Source organism: Toxorhynchites rutilus, chromosome 2 (assembly GCF_029784135.1).
Source record: "Toxorhynchites rutilus septentrionalis strain SRP chromosome 2, ASM2978413v1, whole genome shotgun sequence".
NCBI classification, from domain to species: Eukaryota; Metazoa; Arthropoda; class Insecta; order Diptera; family Culicidae; genus Toxorhynchites; species Toxorhynchites rutilus.
In genome coordinates this window covers 285,234,438-285,258,616 of record NC_073745.1, presented here as the reverse complement: position 1 = coordinate 285,258,616, position 24,179 = coordinate 285,234,438, and the positions used below count along the sequence as shown (strand labels likewise).

The 24,179-nt window shown below is 36.3% G+C and overlaps 1 protein-coding gene and 2 non-coding genes across 10 annotated transcripts in view; 1 reads left to right on the top strand and 2 right to left on the bottom strand.

The window, feature by feature from the left end:
• LOC129765280 (peroxidasin) overlaps positions 1 to 24,179 on the bottom strand; it is a 368,884-nt gene that overhangs the window by 142,735 nt on the left and 201,970 nt on the right. The window lies entirely within an intron of this gene.
• Positions 21,163 to 21,370, top strand: LOC129772022 (small nucleolar RNA U3). The gene has a single exon (XR_008742538.1). It is a non-coding gene; the product is annotated as a small nucleolar RNA U3 (small nucleolar RNA).
• Positions 23,429 to 23,623, bottom strand: LOC129772018 (U2 spliceosomal RNA). The gene has a single exon (XR_008742535.1). It is a non-coding gene; the product is annotated as a U2 spliceosomal RNA (small nuclear RNA).

The following is a 24,179-nucleotide window of genomic DNA, read 5'->3' as shown; positions in this document are numbered from 1 at the left end:
GATAGATCAAACACAAGATCCATGTAATAGATATATTTTAGAGAAAATAAATAGATTTCACGAAATGGAAATAATTCCGGTGTGCTTATTCGTCCGATTGAGGGATAACAGATTCACTACCGCTTCCACAAAAAATTGAAACCACTTGCAATTCGTCGCTCGCACTGTGAAAACTGAAGATAAAGGGGTTTATTCCGAGAGTCGCATCGGTGTAAGCGAGATTAATCGCCTCGGTGTCATATGAAAACACTCGCGCCATTCTGACGGCCGTTCGACGGTGATGAGACGAGTTCATTCGACCATACAAACAGATAAACCACAAATGAAAACCGGTTCATTATTAGAAACGTCAACTCATACGCGTTTTCCAAAAGGGCCGATGCATGAATTAGTATTTCACTGTGAATTAGAAAAGGCAAGTTTCAAATTGCCAAAATTTTATTATTTTGAAATGTTTTTGACTGCGACTTATAATACGGAAAAAATGCCGCAACTTCGATATCATTTTATAATCAGATTACATGATTAAACCTATCCTGTACATACATTTTTGAAACCCGAATATTTCAAATAATGAAAATGTCCACATAGGCCCTTTGTTTTTATGCTAATCGTTTGTTTATGTTTTCCATCTACTTGTGTATTTCTCAAACGGTAATTATTAGAAATACTTAATGGAATTTTGTTGAATGCCGCTAGACGCTATACAGCGGAGCAAATTTATACGTGCAGAATTAACATGAACGAAGGTTTGTATTTCGGTGGATGATTCATACAAAAATGCTAAATTGATTTCATTTGTTAGTAGGTCTCTGGAATTCGATCATTACCTCACGGTGTTAGATGTATTAGATGATTTTTCTAGGAATGACAACAAACTAACGGACAAATCGCAGACTTTGCACTCTCATGCAAAGAGGAACAAGCTGCGAAGGATTTGGATGCAGTTTTTCAATTCTGACAAGCTCCTGGAAACAGGAATCGCTTTTTTTGGCTGGAGAATTTTCGATGGTATAACTGAAGTTTACCAGTGATGGAAGGCTCCAGTGCACTGGCATCAAATATAATTGAATGTTACCTATTATATACCTGTTTATGTTTAGGAGTGGGCCAGGCGGACAATATTTTCAGGACTATTTATAAAAATAGTACGGAACCTAGATCATAAGCCTGAAATCTTTTACATTATCCACATTTACAACTGTCTTAGGTATTTTAAGTGCTGCCTAGAATCTGTGGAATTTGCTTCGAAAATAAGCATCGAATAATTTTAGGATAGGTATTGAAATTTTCCTCCGATTCGCGCCGATTCTCGTTGTGGCCTGACAGTGGACTTTTCGTCAGGAGAAAGTTGAGGAACGGCAGTAACACAGCAAGGAAATAATTTTTAGAAAAAGTCTGTTGGCCCACAGGAACTACCCGTGGCTAGACAGAAAATGCACTCTCGGTTCCTTCTTTCGACCGGGGATTGACGTGTTAATTGCTCAAATTGTAAGTTGTTAATTGCGTAGAGAAAACGCAATACGGGCTTCCCAGGCTTAGATGCGTAGATGGAACTAATGTAAGGATTATCACCTATATCAAAATCGATAGCACTTCAGCATAGTGAACCATTAGTTTGAACTATTTTTTGTTCGTTTTTGCTTCGAATAAAACCAGAATCAGTCATCTTACTTATATTTTTGCTATTATACGAGCTCATTGCACTTTTTAACGCAAACAGAACAGCGTCACGAGAAATAGTAATACCGACTCAAATCCTCACGCGTTTGGACCAATTATAGCTTAAAAGCGACTCCGAGAATACAACGACGAATGAACGGAGTTCATCGCGTGAAACATATTACGTTTATACCGACTCTCAGAATACAAAAACATGGATGGACGTATTATATCGTTGTAAAACGACTGTCAGAATAAACCCCAAATTGAATTTACTGATACATACAATACCATTACTATCGATTCTATACGACCCAAAATGACACTTATTATTCCTCTCCCATTTTTCATTTCTTTTTATGGGCTGTCGACACCTCAAGACATATCGACGATTGTCACCTAAAAATCCCAGTTCATGTGACAATCGTCACGTATATTTGAGAGCGGGAATACGGTGAGAGTTCATTCAAGTGAGATTTCTCACGGCATATGCCTGGTGGAATCGCGTGACATAAGTGACAATTGTCATCTCACCTCACACGCAGAATCAGGCCGATTGTTCTAAAAGTGGTCTGAAGATAGTTTTGATGTAGAATTTTAAATATAAAAGTTAGTGACAAAGAATAAAGTTTTTTTATTCATGGTCACCCTAATGCAACATAGAAAAATGGTGTTAAATTGATTATATTGAAAGATATAGAACAACTATTTTTAGAAAATTGCCTAATCATTAAATATTTACCGAATTCGCTGCTTGAACAGGAAAAAGGAAATTCCTTAATATAGCTATAAAAAGTGTCTCGATGACTGGGTGTTCGTTGGATAAAATTTATTGCTTTAAAAGAAGCCTATTTTGAAGGCGATAATATAAATTTAAGTGATAAATGATTTTGAATGCATTTTCTTCAAAAACACAAATTCCCGTTATATATTTGACAGAATGTATAATTTTAAAGTACATTACAACTTCCGATCTTAAATAGAAGAGCGCTGTCATCAACGATTAGAATTACCATTAAGTATTACATTTTAATTCTCACGGGTTTCAAAGAAATTCGAGTGGGTCGATATCCCTCTGTTTCTCATATCCAGTTGAGAGCCACCACAAGAACTTATCAATCTTATTAGCTCCCCATTACGGGGACCACAATGATCTCTTGGAATGCAATACACAGCTCGAATTTCGCAACAGTTACCTTGGTTCTCGAAATGTGAGGACACTTATCCTCAGCAGTGTCCCCACATGCTAGGTGGGGACACTGCTGAGGATAAGAGATGGAAAAATTGTCACGGTTTACTCCGGAATCGATCTATTGAGATTAGCAAATGTTCAGTGAAAGCGATACCTCCCGAATTCCCCCCATCACCCGTGATGGTTCAACTCGAAGCCGTGTCGGTTTGTTCGTCGAGAGCAAAAAGCCTGTTAATTAGATTTCCGCATGAATAATTTCATTCCTATTGGAACGAGTGAAATTAAGACGCCCAAGAACTAGGATGTGTTTACCTCAGTTCCACCATCACCCATCGATGGCTTGGGTGGGGTTTTCCGACACAATAATAAGCATTCCGAGCAAGTGCGAGGATCGAGGATCAGGGAAAAATGGGCGACTCAAGTTTTAGCTTTAGCACTGGGGAGACGGAGCAGCTGTAATTGAAAATTTACAAGATGCTGGAACTTAATTAAAAACTTTTGTTTCCAAAAAGCGGCGCGCTCTGAATGTGCTCTGCTAGTTGCCGCTAGTTGCTGCTGCTAGTTGCTAATTGAAAGTGGGGGCTCTAGTTTTGTTTTCAGATGCTGACAAAGTAGAGGAGCGTTATTAGCACGGGAGTAAATTTCGGATAAGTCGATTATATTTTTCGACGGAAATCGATTTTAAATTTTGACGAACGCTCTGAGAAAATAATTTCTCCGATCCAGGCAAAATGGGTTCTTCACTTTTCCGGGCCTAAACGTGACGAAACACTTTGTGTTGAACAAAAAAAAAACAAGAACACCCGAATACGAACCAAAACATCGAACGGCTGGGTGCGTTTTGCGAGGATTCAGCAATAAATAAAACACCAAGGGCTGTAAGCTTCTGTTTGCGGTTTGATACGGTTCAGGAGTTCAGGAGGGACTTCTTAAACAACTCCCCGGCGATGTTCTACGCCAGCGGTGGCTTCGAAATGTTAACCGTCATTGAAGGATTTGTTCTTTTGAAATGGATGTTATTTTGCATGCGTTTCCGTTTAGAACGTGGAATTTGAATGAAAATTATATTGGAAAGAAGTGATTTCAAAATGCGAAAAACACAGATGTGAAGAGATGTTTCACATATTCCCACCGACAAATGAGCTTCTAATCTATTGAATACGCTCTTCATCGATCAAGCTGAAAATTAATAATTTAAACAAGGTTGACTCCGTCGCCTTGGGTTAATCCGGATGCATAAGCTTTCGGTCGAGCTTCCATCCTTTTTTTTATCCGCCAATGATGGAATGCGCTTTTGCTTACGCCGATAAATTCATGAACCGGTTGAAAACTTTGGAACGTTTGGAATCCAGCACTCGTCCCTTTATCTTCAAGAAAAAATAAGCAATTCATTCGTTCGGTGTGTTTCGGCCACTCTTTCTCGCTGAAATTACAAGCGCAATTCAAGTGTTCGGGAAAGAGCGTTCCAGTAGATTAACACAGTTAATCCTTTCGTCGGAGTGTACTATCGTGAAGTGATAAACATTGTGAGAATGGATAAAAAGCGCAGTTTTCGGGTTGGAAAAACATTCTAGCGAAGCAAAGGGTCCTGAAATTTCATTCCACTGCAGAACTTTTCATTCCATTCCATTTCGCGCATCACAGTTTGTTTGTCATTATTTGGGCAAAGGATAAAGCTTTAAATGATATTTAATGTAGCGAAATTATTATTGATGACATTAACAAACAAATGAGAAGTCGTTTCACACAAAAAAATCTCGTTTGATATTGTAAATGTATCATATTTCGTCACCCCTAACGCACTTTTTCTAACCAGGATCATACTACTCGCATTTATTTTTCTACAATTCTGCTGAGATACGATTCTCTACAGGGTAGGGTATCAAAAGTTTCCTTGAATAATTCCTAACTTTGGAAGACGAACTTTTTTTGGCAAGGAAATTGGTAAATATCCCGGAGAATAACAACAAATAGTGGAAAGCGATGGACAGTTGTCTGAATGGCATGTTCTTCAAATGAATTATCCAACCTAAGGCTAGTAAAAGGGCTAATGTTAATCGAAAAAAAAACTAAAACTTAACTAGTATCAAATAATGAAAGATTTCGAACGCTTATAACTCGATCACAACGATGTTCGCATCATTCGACTGGAAATATTTCTACACATTTTTCACATTAAAAAAGAGACGGGTGGGTAATGTCGGTGACATAACCGGAGTGACGTAGGACAAAGGGGACAGCTTTTGCTAAATATATATTTTGAATATATTGTTTTATTTTCTTCTCCTACGTGAATTCCTACCTATCTACCTGAAAAATGGATTAGTTTACTGTTTACTCTTTATGAACAAGTTGGGGGTTCTGAAAAGAACCTTTGGTGTTGTGTTTTTGCGTTTTTTTACAAACTTGATTCTTGATTTTTTTCTGAAGGCTTTGTACTTATTAAATGTTCAACGTCGGGCATCTTTCGGCGTATACACATATCGTACAATCAAAATTATGGCTGTGATAGGGAATGCACAGGTGGTCATCAGCTCGTTCACTATCATATATTTCACTATTGAGCACATTACCGTACATTAAGCTGTGGTTTCGGAGACGAATGAATTGTAAGATTTGTAGTCTCCGCAAACAAAGTAAATAAAAATGAAAAAGAACTGGAATTTTGGAGATGAACTCTACGATCTGTCGAGAAATAAACGAGCTATAAGCGTTCTGAAAAACCAACAGTAAATACAGGGACGGATGACCTTCGGATTAAAGTCCTTTAAAATAAGAACAGAGCAGCAGGAAATACATAGCTCATCGTGTTGCTCCTTAGTTATTTCTCTATGCAATGCAGATGTAACGTCAGTCAATTTTCAACATCAGTTATCATCAGTTATCTCTATAATCGCTGTTAGGTATACTGGCACCAATCCGTTCGGCCTAGTTACCCTTGCGGAGCAATCAGTGAATGAGACCAACAGGGAACTGGAGACCTGCACGGTTCGAGTGAGACTTTGCCTTTCCCTTAACATGTCCTCCTTTGTTACGTCCACACGTCCACGTTGCTGCTTGTTTTCTTTTTATGATGTGATGCGATGCGATGTTAAACGATGCCGTACAACCACACTGGTTTACGGTTTGAAAGAAAATGAGATATTTTTTTGGGATCCGCGCGTTTTATACTCTAGCGGTACACGCTCACAGGATAGAGACAAATCGGTAGACTCAGCCAAAGGGCCGAGTCCAACGAGACGAACGAATGAGCGTTAAAAGGCAGCGATGGCAAAAAAATACATAGAGGCGAATGAACTGCAAAAGTTTAAAGCCTCTTAAAAACAAAGAAAGAAGAAAAATACATTCATTACGATTTGTTCGCTCGTTGGATTCACATGCAGGCTAAAAAGGGTCCTTTTCAGGATCACAAAATTATCTTCAATCTAAAGAGTTTATTGTTTTGTTATCACTCGATATCCCCATCTTGTTCGGATAAACCTTTCTGTTTAGCGATTGCGTTTGCCACTCGCCACAGCTTTCACAGTTGGAAAATTTCTTCCCATCCAGCTTGTGACATATTGTACAGTAAATTACATTCAATGGCACGTCGCATTACCACCACTCAATGTCGGATTGGAGGTAATTTTAACCTGTAATTGAACATTTGCGATGACAGTGGTACAGTGTCGACTTTCAATGTGGGGTCATAATTTGGACCCCGAACTCTATGTTTACAAAAATGTCCAACTAAATATGTCGCATCACAGGTCCGTCCAATTAGCTAAATGTCGAGATAAGTGTAAATTACTGTACTTTCAATCTAGAAGCGATTTAAGAATTGGTGAAAATCAATAACCTCAGAACAACTGCCAAATTCACATACTCATCAGATCCTGGCAAACAAATTATGAAAAAATCAATTTGTGTTTTATTATTATTTTGGATATTATTTCAGAAAGCATTGAACTGTATTTCGTAAACTCTTTTTTGAAAGGTTTAATGGCCCTGATGGCCCTTGTTTTATGGAATGGTTCCAATTTAGAAAACTTTGTACTCGTGGTTTTGGAAAAAAACCCATTTCAAACGCCCTCGATGCCGCCTTCTTCTGGATTTGCCACCAAAGCAGATTGTATAAAGAACAAACTTTTTTCTTCTGCTACCAGCTGCCGTTTTGCGATTGCGTTTGCCACTCGCCACTCGCTGCGACTGCCTGTTGTTGTCTTGATGTTCACCGAACCGAATGTGTTCTGTTCCGAATGCGGGTTTTCTTATCGTCGCGAGCAGCTTTGCCAGCTAACTCGATCACTTCGGCGGCCGAAACTATATAACGCCGGCTAGGTGGACTGGTGCACTGGTACTAACGCGCTCGGCCTAGCTACCCTTGCGGGGAATTCCAGATCAACACGGTTCGAGCGGGATTTTGCCTTTCCCTTCACTTTTCCTCCTTTACCATGTCCAGACATGGCTGCTTGGGTTGGTTTGTTGATGTGTTGTGATGCGAACCGATGTGGTGTACGGTTTGAATGAGAATGATCGTTACGGCAGCGGAGCGGGGATTTTTAAGCTGACTGGCTGGCTCGAGAATTACGCATGTGTGAGACTGCGACCAATGTTTAGTTCATTTTTTTTTCCTTTTTCCTTTCCAATCGTGCTTCATTCTATTTCGCTGCTGCTCTGGTTGCCCGTTTTGGTCGGTACGATTTGAGGAGCACAAAGTGGACCAATCAAAAATGGGCACATAGTGCATTTGGACAATGCTTGATATTTCACAATTATTTAATTCTTTATCTCAAGAAAAATGAAATGTTATTCGTTATGATAGATGCGTAGATATATTTCCTATCAATTGATGCAAAAACCTTTGCGATCTATTGAGAAATGCTCGAGTTATAAGCGTTCAAAATCTTGCATTTTTTCCTACTTGTTCAGTGCCTAGATTTCCATTTCACCCCCTATATCTTCCGGTTAGACGTAGTCCTACGTCAAAAAATTTAAACATACTATTGAATAATTGTCAAATATCAAGTATTATCTAATCGTGCTAATTTCGACGTTATGAATGGTCAAATTTAGGCGTCTCTAATTGTTCCGACCAAAACAATCAACTAGAGTAGCAGCGAAATACAATTTGAAAATATCCATGCCATTCCAAAAACAATCATAGCAAACCATCGTGCCGGAAGCCGGAAGAAAAGACCCCTTATAAATATCCCATTAGCTATGACCAATCCCAGTTCGATTCCAGAATTTCCCATTGACAATCCTTTAATAAGGCCTTTTTCATGGCTAGAAGCGAATCAACTGAATAAACGCGCAAATTGTTATAACTTTAGAACGCATTCTCAGAATATGCACAAAGCCAGCATAATGCAGAGTTTATCAACCAACCTATCATTTCAAAGCAACGGAGCCAGCGTCCATTCACACACAGCTTTGTTCACGACTCTCCCAATGGCCTTCACCAAGGCCCCTTGAACGAGTATTACGTTTTCTGAATTAGCCTAACCCGAGGCTAGAGGTTAATGAACTTTCCGAATTAAAGGGGAGACTCCGGTCTGGTTGGAAAAATCTTTTTTTTTAATTTTTGGGAAGCTAATGCCCTTAGAAATGTTGTCCTAAAAGAATTTTGCGATACTAGATTTTGTAGGAAAGTTACAGCCAAAAGAATGAGGACGACGAATTTATTATTGTTGTGCGAATTTTCAATAGCGTTTTTCTCGAAATCATGTTTTTTTTAGCTGGTGGTATCGAATCTCAGGATCTACTCGACCGATTTGACCGAAATCAGTATATAAAAATGAATTATCCAAAGCGTTACACAGCCGTTTTATTGAAATCACATTCTTTCGATTGTTATGAACTTCTAAAAAACTAAAAATTAATTTTTAACAAAAATTGCCGCCATTTTCATAATTTTCCGAATTTTCAAAAACTCCTATGTAACGTTTTAGGTGCTATCCTAAAGTTTCAAAATATTCATTGGAATTCGCGCTGCGACACCCCGCTACTTCAGAACCGATACCACCAGCAAAGTACCGATTTTTAGATAGCATCTACGCATTCAGCTTTCAACAGCGTAATATTCATTATTCGTACACTCAAAAAATGGAAAATACATCTTCAAATATACCTTAAACAATAACAAAAATACCCGAACACTTACCCTTATTCACGAAACTGAACCATGAACCCTTTACAATTCAACACATTATCATTTATGACCAACCGAATATATCGCCGGGTCGATCAATGGAGAGGAGTTCTCTCTGTTTTCTTTTTCAGGTTTCCTAAAGATAACTCTCAACCGTCGAGTTGGAGTCGGATACAGAGGACACGGGATGAACAACGGAATATATCGCCAGGTCGATTGATTTTTGAGGAGTTCTCTCGATTACCTTTTCAGGTTTCCCACAGTGAACTCTCCACCACCGCGATTGGATTTCGATAAAAAGTACGTGCCACATATGATAGAATATATAGCCGATTCATCCAATTTTACAAGTTTTCCTTCTTAGGTTACCTGAACATACCCCTCTTTTCGCAATAATTCATGGATCAACCATATTCAGCTGCTTCCATTAGACCTCGCAACTCATCGACTGGTCATTTCAAGCCAACCAAAACTCTCTACTAAAGAGTTGTTCCAAAAATTATATGCATGCTTAAATGATATCCGAAGTTATAAAGAATGAATTGATGTTTATAATTTTTTCCTGTCGGAAGAGAGCTTATGTTCGAAAAAGTGTTTCGAAATTTAGTTTTTTACCAGTCCTATCCTGTTTTAATACAAACCATTCCCTTCCCACTTTTATGCGTGTATGTTCGCGAGAATAAATCCGGTAGTGTTTAGATGTTCTTTGGAAGTTTTTTATGTTTCCAGACAATTGTAATTCAAACGGTCTTTTTCATGACAAAGCTTTACTGAGTTTCTCGATTCTAGGGCATTATCGGTGAGACCTATGTTGTTCAGTGGAAGACTGTAGGTAAAAAATTGTTCTACATCGATTACTGTCACTACCGCCACTTAATTCATAATTCTTAACTCTTGACTCTTAACTCTTAACTCTTAACTCTTAACTCTTAACTCTTAACTCTTAACTCTTAACTCTTAACTCTTAACTCTTAACTCTTAACTCTTAACTCTTAACTCTTAACTCTTAACTCTTAACTCTTAACTCTTAACTCTTAACTCTTAACTCTTAACTCTTAACTCTTAACTCTTAACTCTTAACTCTTAACTCTTAACTCTTAACTCTTAACTCTTAACTCTTAACTCTTAACTCTTAACTCTTAACTCTTAACTCTTAACTCTTAACTCTTAACTCTTAACTCTTAACTCTTAACTCTTAACTCTTAACTCTTAACTCTTAACTCTTAACTCTTAACTCTTAACTCTTAACTCTTAACTCTTAACTCTTAACTCTTAACTCTTAACTCTTAACTCTTAACTCTTAACTCTTAACTCTTAACTCTTAACTCTTAACTCTTAACTCTTAACTCTTAACTCTTAACTCTTAACTCTTAACTCTTAACTCTTAACTCTTAACTCTTAACTCTTAACTCTTAACTCTTAACTCTTAACTCTTAACTCTTAACTCTTAACTCTTAACTCTTAACTCTTAACTCTTAACTCTTAACTCTTAACTCTTAACTCTTAACTCTTAACTCTTAACTCTTAACTCTTAACTCTTAACTCTTAACTCTTAACTCTTAACTCTTAACTCTTAACTCTTAACTCTTAACTCTTAACTCTTAACCTAACTCTAAACACTTAACCACTTAACTCTTAACTCTTAACTCTTAACTCATAACACTTAACTCTAACTCATAACCTACAACTCTAACTCTTAACTCATAACTCTAACTCTAAACACTTAACACTAAACACTTAACAACACTAACCTCTTAACTCTTAACTCTAACTCTTAACACTTAACTCTAACACTAACTCTAACTCTAACTCACAACTCTTAACTCTAACTCTTAACTCTTAACTCTTAACTCTAACTCTTAACTCTTAACTCTTAACTCTAACTCTTAACACTTAACTCTAACTCTTAACTCTTAACTCTTAACTCTAACCTCTTAACTCTTAACTCTTAACTCTAACTCTTAACTCTAACACTTAACCACTAACTCTAACACTTAACACAACCACAACTCTTAACACTAACCCAAACTCTTAACCACTAACACTTAACTCTAACCCACAACACAAACCTAACTCTAAACTCATAACACTTAACTCTTAACTCTTAACTCTTAACTCTTAACTCAAACCTCAAACTCTAACTCTAACCTTAACTCTTAACTCTTAACTCTTAACTCTTAACTCTTAACTCTTAACTCTTAACTCTTAACTCTTAACTCTTAACTCTTAACTCTTAACTCTTAACTCTTAACTCTTAACTCTTAACTCTTAACTCTTAACTCTTAACTCTTAACTCTTAACTCTTAACTCTTAACTCTTAACTCTTAACTCTTAACTCTTAACTCTTAACTCTTAACTCTTAACTCTTAACTCTTAACTCTTAACTCTTAACTCTTAACTCTTAACTCTTAACTCTTAACTCTTAACTCTTAACTCTTAACTCTTAACTCTTAACTCTTAACTCTTAACTCTTAACTCTTAACTCTTAACTCTTAACTCTTAACTCTTAACTCTTAACTCTTAACTCTTAACTCTTAACTCTTAACTCTTAACTCTTAACTCTTAACTCTTAACTCTTAACTCTTAACTCTTAACTCTTAACTCTTAACTCTTAACTCTTAACTCTTAACTCTTAACTCTTAACTCTTAACTCTTAACTCTTAACTCTTAACTCTTAACTCTTAACTCTTAACTCTTAACTCTTAACTCTTAACTCTTAACTCTTAACTCTTAACTCTTAACTCTTAACTCTTAACTCTTAACTCTTAACTCTTAACTCTTAACTCTTAACTCTTAACTCTTAACTCTTAACTCTTAACTCTTAACTCTTAACTCTTAACTCTTAACTCTTAACTCTTAACTCTTAACTCTTAACTCTTAACTCTTAACTCTTAACTCTTAACTCTTAACTCTTAACTCTTAACTCTTAACTCTTAACTCTTAACTCTTAACTCTTAACTCTTAACTCTTAACTCTTAACTCTTAACTCTTAACTCTTAACTCTTAACTCGTAACTCTTAACTCTTAACTCTTAACTCTTAACTCTTAACTCTTAACTCTTAACTCTTAACTCTTAACTCTTAACTCTTAACTCTTTACTCTTAACTGTTAATTCTTAACTCTTAACTCTTAACTCTTAACTCTTAACTCTTAACTCTTAACTCTTAACTCTTAACTCTTAACTCTTAACTCTTAACTCTTAACTCTTAACTCTTAACTCTTAACTCTTAACTCTTAACTCTTAACTCTTAACTCTTAACTCTTAACTCTTAACTCTTAACTCTTAACTCTTAACTCTTAACTCTTAACTCTTAACTCTTAACTCTTAACTCTTAACTCTTAACTCTTAACTCTTAACTCTTAACTCTTAACTCTTAACTCTTAACTCTTAACTCTTAACTCTTAACTCTTAACTCTTAACTCTTAACTCTTAACTCTTAACTCTTAACTCTTAACTCTTAACTCTTAACTCTTAACTCTTAACTCTTAACTCTTAACTCTTAACTCTTAACTCTTAACTCTTAACTCTTAACTCTTAACTCTTAACTCTTAACTCTTAACTCTTAACTCTTAACTCTTAACTCTTAACTCTTAACTCTTAACTCTTAACTCTTAACTCTTAACTCTTAACTCTTAACTCTTAACTCTTAACTCTTAACTCTTAACTCTTAACTCTTAACTCTTAACTCTTAACTCTTAACTCTTAACTCTTAACTCTTAACTCTTAACTCTTAACTCTTAACTCTTAACTCTTAACTCTTAACTCTTAACTCTTAACTCTTAACTCTTAACTCTTAACTCTTAACTCTTAACTCTTAACTCTTAACTCTTAACTCTTAACTCTTAACTCTTAACTCTTAACTCTTAACTCTTAACTCTTAACTCTTAACTCGTAACTCTTAACTCTTAACTCTTAACTCTTAACTCTTAACTCTTAACTCTTAACTCTTAACTCTTAACTCTTAACTCTTAACTCTTAACTCTTTACTCTTAACTGTTAATTCTTAACTCTTAACTCTTAACTCTTAACTCTTAACTCTTAACTCTTAACTCTTAACTCTTAACTCTTAACTCTTAACTCTTAACTCTTAACTCTTAACTCTTAACTCTTAACTCTTAACTCTTAACTCTTAACTCTTAACTCTTAACTCTTAACTCTTAACTCTTAACTCTTAACTCTTAACTCTTAACTCTTAACTCTTAACTCTTAACTCTTAACTCTTAACTCTTAACTCTTAACTCTTAACTCTTAACTCTTAACTCTTAACTCTTAACTCTTAACTCTTAACTCTTAACTCTTAACTCTTAACTCTTAACTCTTAACTCTTAACTCTTAACTCGTAACTCTTAACTCTTAACTCTTAACTCTTAACTCTTAACTCTTAACTCTTAACTCTTAACTCTTAACTCTTTACTCTTAACTGTTAATTCTTAACTCTTAACTCTTAACTCTTAACTCTTAACTCTTAACTCTTAACTCTTAACTCTTAAAGTTGTTATTTGACGCGTTGATGATGTGATTTTTCAAAAAAAGATACTAAATACTAATTGGATATTTAATCACTTTAATGGCTCAGTGTAGCTCTAGACAGCGAGTAATCAACAGGGGAAATAGGGGGAAATTGGACCTCCTAAGCAAATCGCTTAATATTTCCAAACCAATACGGTTTAACACGTTAAGTCCCAGCTTTTTCTTACCCCGCTTTTCGTTCAACGCGCATCAACAGCGTTTGCACAATATCAGTGTCGGTCCCAGTTCCCAAAAATACTTATTATATAAATAGGGAATAGTCAGCAATTCGGTTAGAAAGTAGTTAAATTTTGCAAAAATTCCAAAAACAAATCATATTTATTTTTGTTTTATTATTTTATAACTGTCAGTCCCAGTCAGCCAGCACTTTCCTACCAAAAAGCTCAACGTCGGCCCCTAGGGACCGACGCTGGACTCAACGTGTTAAATAAAATATACCACATTGTATACTGAGCAACACTTGTTTTCTCTCAATCAATGACGTTGAATCATTATATCAAGCCAATTACCAAATATATCATAAAATAAAAGAGATGATTTTTGGACATTAAAATTTGATGCGTGGTGATTTGGACCATCTGTGGAGTGATTCGGTCCAGCGTGTGTTTCATCGAAAAAAAAACATACTTATGATTATGTAAAGTATTTTGGGATAATGTGACAATCAGTAACAGTAACAGTGTTCTTGGCCAGATTCCAGACCAGAAAAATTGGATAGAGACGATTGTCTCTATCCAATTTTTTAATTATGTATGGACTTCCTCACTGTTGTTCGAGCATTTTCGAACACTTTCGATGCTTGGTCGAAGAAAATCCGTTCTTGATGGCCTGCGTTGCTCTTTCAAGCCCCTCCTTCTTCCAACGTTGCCCAGCCTCTTCTTTAATTCAGCGGCATCTGGAATCAATTAGACCAAAGAATAGCTTCAAACCTGTAGGACCAATTCACCCCACAGAAACGTGTCCATGTCATCCCATATAACATGCAAAATTAAAATGCAATTAATTTCATTTATTATAACAATAAATCCTACTTTTTTTTTCAAACCTACTTTTTCGCTGCATCAAATTGTTTCACTTCTGTAGGCGAACAGAACTTTTACTGCACAATACACGAAAAGTTTGTTTAATCAGCCGGAAAAACCTTAAAACCACGATCAGAAAACTCACGTTTCTTGACAATCAAAGTGCTTGCTGTGTTCATGCTACCGATTCCTTCCACCTGTCGAATTAAGTTTTTTTTTTACTTTAGGTACATACGGTTCAACGATAAAAAGAGGTGACATTATAAAAAATCCAACTTGAGCCGTACTTTTTGAGATAAAGGGTGGTTCACTACCTCAGGCTATTACCCTACATGTTAGTACATGTTGAGAGTTAGTATGACAGTCTGCTCAAATTGGCTCTTTATTGCTTTGAGAATTATTCGCGTGAAAACCTGTATAAGCATTCATACATTTGCTCTCATTGGAACTACTAAATATGTGTACAGAAAAGCTTCATTCTTGCATTTAATGTTTGTTATGTTGTAATGTTTGTGATGTAATGTTATGTTTGATCTCGCCGGCAATAATTTCGTAGTCCTTCGTCAGCAATGCGGTCGTGTCTCGGACAATACTCTTTATTTATCATTTATTGATTTATCGATTCATTTTTTTATTGTCATTATTATTGTCACTACCGCCACTTAATTCTTAATTCTTAGTCCTAATTCTTAACTTTTAACTCTTAACTGATGCTAACTCTTGTTGATGACCAATTCTAGAATATTAACAATATTAACTAACAGGAAAGGAGATCTACTAGTAAGAGATGAAATAACACACAGAAATTTTGGCCGCAAATGGTTCGTAATAGCTTCATTTGATACCACTTGTGATTTCAACAAAATATCATTCAAGTGACCATGTATTTTCAATGACTCATTACCGCTGGCATGGTAATTATTCACAACTATTTCGGGCTCAAGTTCATCATCTGATTGTTGGGAATCCTATTCTGGAAGGTCGAAGAATAACAGTATTTGTGATTTTATTTCTCAGAATCTGGTGGAACGATTTGGCCGAAAATTTGTTTCAGCATGTAAAACACTCATCTTTTTGATGCAGACATAGTATAAAAAATCTGACGGTTCTTGACTAATCTAATAGGAGTTGGAGCTAATCAACCGAACAGCCGTCGAAGCCGAAAGGAAATTAGATTGAAATTCACAAAAAAAAGCGCACATTTCCAATTCAATATAATACAAGACAAAGATTATGAAGTTTTCGAAATGATAACTCATTACATGAAGAAGCGGGATTTTTCAGCTACAACACTCTCATTCATTCATCATTTGACTCGGTGAAGCAATAACGTTAATAATAACGTTTCGCTACAGTATTGGGATGGAAGTATGAATCAAAGCTGTTCCAGTCTAGCATATATTCATTCAATCGAAGCAAAATTATACACACATGAAGTATTCTGGGAGCTCGCATCGATCGATCTACGCTTGTATGCTGATGATGGTTCGCAATAATAGTCCACATCACTAGCAAGGTTTAGCTTTAATGCGAATCGAATTGATTTTAATATCATCTGTTTCCGTTTGGAAATCCCTTTCCTCAGTGGCAACGCGGGTGGGTCAAGTGATTCGATTGGCTTCTATCATATCAGATTTTTGTTTAGAATGGCTCCATTTGCAATCATTTGGAGGCCAATCAACGAAACTATATTTTTATCGGTAAATGTATAACGATTAGATTCTTTTGTCCCAATTTTTATTCTAGATCTATCTACGAACATCTCACGTATACCGAGAATTTGTACAATTTGCTCACCCCTAGCCGGGATTCATCTGCGTCGTTATCATATGTATGAATTCTCCACTCGGTTGCATTCGCAGCGTGGGGGAAGATAGTTTAGAATAATAAGAACCGCTCGGAAAAGCGGAACGATGCGCAACCCGTGACGAAGAATTCAGCTAAGCGTTATTTTTTAGGGAAGAAAATGTTCCGAATTGTTGGAATTGGGAGAGCCACACACAGCCAGCTGCACGACGCAGCGGACATTGTTCTTCCGGGATATGATACCATTTTCTAACTTTCATTTGTTTCCCTTTGCTTGTTTGGACATGAAATATTAGAGCGCGTGTGTATATGAGGGGAACCAGAGACCCGGGTGGCTGACCGGTTTGGGAAATTCTATGAAAAGGATTACTTTTGTACTCGCACAAGGGTAGGATTGCCTCATCATCTGAATTAAAACAACTTCAGAACATTTTGCTGTTTCTGAATTCTCGGCTTCCAAGGAAGTGGTTTTGGATTTGTGTCAGATTTAAATGGAATAATAAATCGGAAGTGGTTTTTCAGATGAGTAGACTTTTGCCATTACAATGAACCCTATAAATTTAATCTAATCTGGTTCCCCTGCGTAATCACACTCATTAGCATATAAAGTACACCTTCGAATCAAAGGAATAAGAGTGTTCTAATACTTAGACGGCCATGAGTGCTGTACTTCACTCAAATGTTACTTATCCATTATGACGTTGAACACTTTGACGGCCATGGTCTTTCGGCCTTTTACGCCCACGCAATAAACGAGTTTTTGGATACCAAATAATTACAATTGTGATCATTTTCATAACGCTTATCAAAATCTATATATAGTAGAACCCCGATTATCCGCGAAATAGTATGGCTATGTCTCCGCAAATAACGCGATAAATGATAGAAAAAGAGGTGCAACCACGAAATAGAGATATTTCAGCATGAAAATTATGTTTTATCAATACATAAATCATAAAACTATCCATCTGTAAGGACGTGTACACCAGTGATCAGATAATGTGAAAACAATGACCAAAGCAAAAGAGCAAGTGCCTACCTATCACTGACAAATTTCGGGAAACTCTATACACTGCGTTTAACAACTATAGAACCAATCCATTTTTCTGAGTTTCCAGAGATATGTAATAAGTCGGTTGAATTGGAGTATATAGTGTGGAATACAATAACTATCTTCAGGTCACGAGTTCAATTCTCACTCCCGACATTCTTCCAAAAATGGAAGTAAAGTGACGAACCAGCCAAATGTGTTGAAAGTTACTATAATACAGATTTAAAAAAAAACTATCTTCATTTATAAGACTGGCCATTTGGCGTTTATTGCTGTGTTCAGGCGCGAAACATACAAAAAACTAAAATTCCAGTGTTTCATAACTATAGAATCAGATGGAAAAACTTTCACTCCTTTACAAAATTAACGTCAATTTCACATGAATTAGAATGAGTTTCTAATTCGTAGGTCATCTTTAGTGCTCAATCAGTTCAAATAACCCATCCGGGGTGGTTTCGTTCAAGCTGCACCATGTTGTACTGTGTATCTTGTTCTACGCAGAGGATACTGCTCGTTTAGGCTCTTCAAATCTACTTGCAAGTTGCATCTACTATTCGTACGATCACTCCTCATTAGTTCTTGACAGGATTTTGATCTGGTAAACAAGCTGACCAGTCCAGAATCTGAACCTCTATTCATTGAACCATGCCTAGACTTTCCGGATTTTATGAATTGATCTCAAATTACCCAATTATCACGGTGATTGTGATGCAAAACAGAAGTAAATGATTCCGATGTACTTCGTTGCACTTCTAACTGTTTCATTCGTGTTGTAACGCGGATAATCGGGGTTCCATTGGATGCATAAATGGATTTCTGCCTGTCTATCTGTCTGTCTGATTCTTATGCACATGAACATTACTGTACTGCTATCATACAATTGAAACACAATTTTCTACATAACTCGAGAACTGGTCAAGCAAACAGAACTAAAACTTTCGGAAAAATCTGAAGGAAAATCGAAAAATTCTGAAAATTTAACTCCCATATGTTCCGCAATCACATCGTGATAGGTGTTGTTAGTCCATTTGATGTTTGCGCTAACGAAATTGATCTTTGATCGGAAGTGGAAATGGATTTTCAGGGTAAAAGCACTCCTATATAAATGAAAACGGATCGCCAAATATGTTGGTAAGCGCGGAGACACATGTTATTTGCAAGTGATTGAAAAATCTTGAACGAGAATTTTGTCTGAAAATAATTTGATACTATAATGACGAGTTTTGGTAGAAGTACTAGGAATGACGACACAGGCTGAGTATCCTGGAAAATGTTTTTTTTTCTGGAGTTTAATGTTTTTTGTGGCCTTCATACTGATGTACAAAATAAAATGCTTCTGTATCTGAAATATGACATTTTTTCTCTATTTAAAGAAAATACAACACTCATATAGAATAAGTAGATAAATTGGAAAAAAGGCTTTTGATTTTTCAAAGATCGATTCGGCAAAGATTGATTTTCTGATTATGTTTCTTGCTGGTCCAAATTGCCGTCGGTACGCTAGACAGTAATCAGAAATGATTTTCTACAATATTTATGAAAAAAACAGTACTGAATCGATGTATGTCTAGATTAGATATCAGCGGAAGAAAGTGAAATGGCCTAGCCGAAGACGTCCGCATTTAATTTGCGGAAAAATATTAGATGAAGAACGCACATTGTTTGTGGACAAATTTTTACACGAGCTATGACTCAGCAATTCTTTATTTATCAATTCATGATGCACTTTGTTGGAACTGATAACTCACATCATTAGGAGATTCAAAAGATCATTCGAAATGAATGCATGTTCTATTTACATTTGAGTGCCTATTGTATCAAAATCACACAGATCTGGGCGATGGGACGACAAACGTGTTAATCAGTGAATCGGTCCCTACACCGTTTAGAAAATCGATTCTCTGAGATGGATCTTTTGATGAAAATCGGCCAACCCTAGTCTAAATCTATCGAGATGTGACTCAAAGGTACTGTCTGTCAGATTAGCATGCTCGAAGGCAATTTGATTCATATAAATTTAAAACGTTCGACGCCTAATGCGCCGTTTTTGAGTTTCTCGCGGGGCCCAACTTGCGGATGAATTATCAAATGAAGACCAAAGACTTTGTTTGTAGACAACCTTTACATCTAGTGAAATTTTTTAACTATTTGAAGACGAATTGACAACAAAAGCACATGTCAAAGTCATATTATACGGGTTACGCAAAAAACTGCAGTACAAACCATCCGTACTATAAATTGATAAAAATTATAGTATAAACATTATATTAATACGATTTTAGGATTTTTCACATATTCTATAGTTACATTTAGGTGCATATTCTGTCAAATTCCATTTGAAAATCCTATTCAATTTGAACGAGGAAAGTGTCACCCATATCTGGGTGACGGACGACGAAAGTGTTAAATGAAGATTGTTATTTGATATTCTTCCCTCGTCGATTCTAAATCAATCATTTTTCTGTAAATTGTCTCATTACCACGAAACCATCATCATTTTAATATAGCAGGCACGATTTTCGTAGAATATTTCTTTCCTTTCAGAGAACATGTTTCTCTATGCCATAGAATACATATTATATACGGGAAAGGTATTTTTTTCATTCATAATTTTGATTTTGAAGATGTGTTTATTCCACCTGAATATCTATTACCATTTTCGCTTCACACTCACGAACACAAAGCTCAACGCCGTCAACATGAAATTCGGTTTACCAACAAAAATCGCCTCAATTGCTGCTGCTACTCGATGTACCATCTATGAATGATGTCACATAGATATTAAATACATCTGCTATTACTTTTCGCAATGCAATAAATGAACTGCAAAAATAATGAATGAATTAAAAAAATACATCTGTATCATTTTTGAAGAATGTGCCATAGAACACTACGAATGTCGACGAGTTAATTCCTAATTCAAGACCAGTCAGCTTCTGCTAGTTCTATTTCGGTCCGCTTCAAGACGAACAGTCAGCGTACAAATCTAAATAGATGACGTCAATTTGTGATGGCATATGCAGCACATGCTATCTGAGAACGTGTTGGCTGTAGGCAATTAGGCTAAGGTTACTTTGGATAGGAGTACGCACGAAAATTTGATTGTACGAATAGAAACAAACAATTTTGTTCGATAGAAGCTGACGAATACGAACGAAGCAAGGGGGAAGCAATGTAACCACACCAATACAACTCAATGTGGTTGTTTAGCTTCACTATTGCATACAATTCGTACGACCACTTTTCTGTATCCAGTGTCACCGCCGCCTTACTAACGTGGATTTAATTGTTGTTAGTTCTATGTGCGTAATATTATGGTTTCCAAATTAACAATAAAAACAATTTTAATTAAAAGTCTAGTTTGGTTATTTATTTAGTAGAAGCCCAAACTTTTCAGTTCATTCGCGTCTAATTGAGAGTCTACTCAAGTCAGTGCAAATTTTGAAGAACGTTTCAGTGGTTTCTTTCATTCAGAAGCAATATGTGTTAATCCCACTCCATATTATAAAGAAGAGTCATTCAATTAACAGTTATAACACCGCATGTGCGACTCTTTCGAGAGCTAAACCTCACGTGTTAACAATCATTACTAGTCGCCGCGCTTACGCGCTAAGCGCTCACGAGTAATAGTCACGTACACTAACGCACACCCATGATTAGTCACCGTAAAACGGTCGTGGGGAACTGAAACGAACCCACATAAAGCATCACTAGAGGAATATGTTTCACTTGGATAGTGTGATTTTGCTAGAGCGACGTTCAGACAAGACTGTGCTTCACAGGATCATTTCTGTAGGCAAGTTTTCTCCACAAGTTTTTTCCGAAAGGAAAAGATTTCCCACCCACGATGATGAGACATCGTGACTAGTCCGGAGCGTGAAACTTGGTTCGGTTGCACTCTATCGTTTACGGTAGGGTCACGAACTGCTGATGATCGGGCTCTTTTGCAAGGATTGGTCGCTGTCTGAGTGGTTAATTTGGAGGAAACTAAATTTCTTTGAACTTTTGAAGTTTTGGTGAAATAATAGTAATTCAAAGTGACAGTGGTGATTAAGAAATTAGCGGCAGGATACAGTAAGAAGAGGTTCATTTGACTAGAGGTGTGCAAATCAGCTCATCTAAATGAGCTGTTCTTTATGAACAGCTCTTCAGCTCAGTTGTCAGTGCCGACTTTCAATTTGGGTCCCAAACTCGATAGCCACGAATCCAGTTTGAAAATGTTAAAATTCAAATGAAATTTTTCACACCATATTATTAATTACTTGAAACACGTATTCCAGACTATTATTTACAACAGACTCGGCGAGTACAACATTTCCGACATTTTTACTGAGGCTTTACATTACAATAGAAAGTTTTCTTCAAAAAAAAAAAAAATCTTATGAGATTTTTGCACCGCCTGCAAACAAAGTGTTTTTCATTGAAATAGAATACTCATTTGATACACAGAAGTTAATTTTCATTAATAATTTGAATTTTAAAAACGTGTTCATTCTGCCTGAGAGCCAATTATTATTTTTGGCGCCCCCTAAACTGGTAAACAAAGCTCAATGCCGTCAACGCGAATATAACAGTTGAAAAGACGTGGGACAAATGAAACTAAACTGATGTCTTAACACGAAGAGCGAGAGACGGTCAGTTCATTTGAATCTTACAGCTCACACACTCTCTTCAATTCTACAGCTCTTTTCTCTCCTTCTTCATCATCATCAAAGTGAGCTGAAGAGCTGTTTGATTTTTTTTGCGAGCTGTTCCGCGTCAACTCACTTCAAAGAGTCGATTCTTCGGAACAGCTCATGAGCGGATGGCACATCTCTACATTTGACTGTAGTAAATTAAATGTAATTTCTGGGATTGAAACTGATGGATTCAAGTCAATTTTTGAACATTTAACGGGGTATTTACTTGAAAAAGACAATTATCGGAACTTTAAAAAACAGAAGACGATGACTCCACAGATGAAATCTGGAAATAAGGGTGCTCATACACTGTTTGACCGAAGCCAAATATTTGACTCTTTTTGACAGATAAAATTTGGTCAAACTGTAACTGATCAAATATATTCTACACAAAACACGACAAGCAAATATTCAATTATTGGATGCCTAACATATTTTTTCAGTCTGTTCTTCGAACCTATCGATACATGGTTAGGTTACCTTGAATATTTCAGTTGATTTTTTCCTTGTTCGGTGTTTGATATTGTTTACTATTGTTGGAAATTGAAGAGTGGCAAACAAAATAGTGTTTGTACAAATATCAAATCAAACCTTATCTGTCAAAAAACAACAAATATTTGACCTCCGGGCAAACAGTGTACGGCCACCTTAAGGAAGTTCTTTCAACAAACTCCAGATTTGATGCTAATTTTGAAATTCATAGTGGGGGCAATTGAACGTGTTAAAGAAAACAAGCCCAAGTGTTGTTTACTGGATGACAAATTGACTTGATGAACCATCAAGAGAGGAGAATGTTGATCGCGAGTATCATCGTTTCAAGAATGCGGTTATCGTAATAGTCAAATCAGATTGTTTGAATCACTCGTTGACAATCACACATAGATTTCTGTTCATCCATGCCAAAAGCAGACAAATTTCGAGATCGGTTTGCTAAAATAATGATCATGCGATTAAAAATCAGATTCCATTGACATACTTCCTTTAATTCACAATATTGGATGCACTGAAAGTGTTTATATTTTTTAAACAAACGATTTTCAATTTTTCATAATAAACGATGTTTTCGCTCGTGCTTTAAACTTTAAAATGCTTTAAACATTTGTGTATTTCACTTTTTGGCATTATTTTCCAAAATGATTCGATTCATTCACAACAAAATCAATTATGTTTCATGTTCATGCTGTTGTGATATCTATTCTCATTTTTAACCGCGAAATATAATGTTGGGATATTGACATTTTAAACGTATATGTGAACTTCATCAGAGACTCATTTCTACAGATGACTCTTAGAACGAGTTTAATAATAGCCGAACCAGATCGTTGGTTCTACAAGGTAGCCCTTTCAGATAGTTTACGTGGGCCGATCCCGGCGGTACTGCAATACCGGGCCAACCCGTGGCGGAAGTGGAGCAAGCCCCTAACCGTTCCGCCCTTTCCCAAAAATCAGTTTAACATTTGTTGTCTCCCTATGGGAGATCTATCAGATGTTAAGCTGATAAGAACAGATACTACACTTTGATCTTAGCCTTTAGGCCGAGAAGCGATAGCTTAAGCATGGTTCCTAGCAGAGGTCGACGGTGAGCAGCACTGTTCCGCTAGCGATACGTTGAATTGAGGGATAGAAAATGTATACGAAATGTTGAATTGAGGGATAGAAAAAGGATATGTTCCAATAAGAAAAAACAGGAAGTGGGTTATATCTATGGTATAACCGCAAGGGTGACGTAGGACTATCGTTGATTTAGAGATCATTTGTATGAAGTTGAATCTGAATTCATTCTGAATGAATGAATATTTGGAGAACTTCGAAAACGAGAGCGTTACGTTGGAGGCACAAGGTTTTATGCATCCAATATTGGATACGGAAATATCCTACTGATGGGGAAGAATAATCTTCAGAAGCTATCCTGTTGATTGCGATTGATTGAAAAATCACAAAACCTAATGTATTTGGTCACAGTGCTACATGGATAGAAAACATTCAAATAAACTCTTTCACATGAATGTATTTCTAAATTCCTAGAGGAACTGGCAGATTATTTTCCGGATCTTTCTCGATCCAAACGGAAAGAATTCCGTGCGTGTATGTGTGTGTGTGTGT